The sequence below is a fragment of the Octopus bimaculoides genome, chromosome 30 (genome assembly GCF_001194135.2).
Source record: "Octopus bimaculoides isolate UCB-OBI-ISO-001 chromosome 30, ASM119413v2, whole genome shotgun sequence".
NCBI classification, from domain to species: Eukaryota; Metazoa; Mollusca; class Cephalopoda; order Octopoda; family Octopodidae; genus Octopus; species Octopus bimaculoides.
The window spans coordinates 4,180,499-4,182,359 of NC_069010.1; the positions used below are offsets into that span (position 1 = coordinate 4,180,499).

General features: G+C 41.2%; 1 protein-coding gene across 1 annotated transcript in view; it reads right to left on the reverse strand.

Moving 5' to 3' along the window:
- Positions 1-1,861, reverse strand: part of LOC106882703 (eukaryotic translation initiation factor 4H) — a 34,417-nt gene that overhangs the window by 5,800 nt on the left and 26,756 nt on the right. The gene's annotated exons all lie outside the window — the stretch shown is intronic.

The window sequence follows — 1,861 nt, forward strand, 5'->3', positions numbered from 1 at the left end:
CGATGATGATGATGATATATATATATATATATATTAGAAACTCTGCCAGATCAGATTGGAGCCTGGTGTTGCCATCTGGTTTCACCAGTCCTCAGTCAAATCGTCCAACCCATGCTAGCAATGGAAAGCGGACGTTAAACGACGACGACGACGACGACGACGATGAAGTAAAGAAGTGCCGATCTCTAACTGTAGAGGGAACCTGTGGTAGAGGTAGACGCAGAGGTGGTGAAGCATGATCTTTGAACTTTGGTGACATGCCATGTTTGAGAACACCTGTCCAGCTGAGTGAAATTGTATTAGTGGCCGATGCTGATGTCAGCTGTGCCAGTGGTATGTAAGAAGCACCTTATGAGCATTGGGCCTCACAGAGACAATGACAAATGACAGACCTTTGGCAATATGCTGTGCTTGAGAAGACAGAAGACCCTTCAAGCCAAGTGAAATTGTAGTCATGGCAGATACTGGCCTCACACAATTAGCACCAGTGGCACGTAATAACACCCATTACACTCTTGGAGTTGTCGGTATTAGGAAGGGCATCCAGCTGTAGAAACCATGCCAAATCAGACAGGAACTTAGTGCAGCCCCTCAGCTTGCCAGCTCTGGTCAAACTGTCCAACCCATGCCAGCATGAACAACAGACATTAAATTATGATGATGATATTTATGCCTCCCTTTTTTTCATGAACAGCAAGTGTTGTAGGAGAGCATAAACATTAACATTACTCTGTCAAATGTAATGCTTATTTATTTTTAGAGTGACATTGTAGGGTAGGTGTGAGAGACTGGATCTGGCTGGTTCAAACACAAAAGAGGTAGAACGTTTGGGGTGGATATGTCTGGTTCAAGTGCAAAAGGGATACGCATCTATGTATGAAACAAGGGAGACCTCTAGATGGTGGGCAGTCCTGTTAGATATAGCAGCCAAATCTCCCTCAAACCACACCCTATGTCTTAAGTACAACACTTTTGTATTCAGATTACCCTGTCAAATGTAAAGCTTATTTATTCACACTGTCGTTAATTAATAATTTATATATTTTATAACTTTGAGATTTCATTGATGTGACTGTTTATTTTTGGAATGACATTGTAGGTTAGGTGTGAGAGGCTGGATCTGCACAGTTTGAACGTAAAACAAGTAGAATATAGGGGCTGGATATGGATAGTTTAAATGCTAAAGGGTAGCCCACTTGGTTTTGGAGTTGAGAAAAAGCTAGCTTACATGGACAACTGGAAGTAATCTGAAGGCTGGAAAAGATTTACCGTATGATGACGGTGATTTCTGCTAGGCATCAAGAAAGCGACAGTATGGCTGCTGCAATGATGACTATAAAGCTGTGAATAGCAAGAAGGGACACACAGCAGATGTTCTGACTGTTTGTATGGTAAGAGTCATCCAGTGACTGATGACCAAGGCTTCAGGCTCAATGTAGACAGCTAGGTGAAAGTTGGTGGAGACTGGTCAAATCCTAGCCGGAAAGGGTTGCTGCTGGAAGGCCATATATGTAGCTCCTAGGATCTATTTTAAAACGGGGGCGCCAGTATTTTCTTAACGAAACACTTTGAAACTTGGGACACTGGTAGAATGTGTCATATAAAACATTTTTTACTCTTAGTCTTCTTAACAAAAAAAAAAAGGAATTCGCAAGTTATTCCATGTTAAAGTTGTCGTATTTCTGTAATTTCAACCAATCACTGACGTCTATTCAGCTGAATAGAGTTACTGCTGGGCGGTCATAAAAATGTTATTCCCCGTGACATACTTCATCCGGTTTAATCGTAATTTATACGCATATATTGTTTATATAATAAATTACGCTGTGCGTATCTATGTGTGTAACAATTTTAGAGTTCG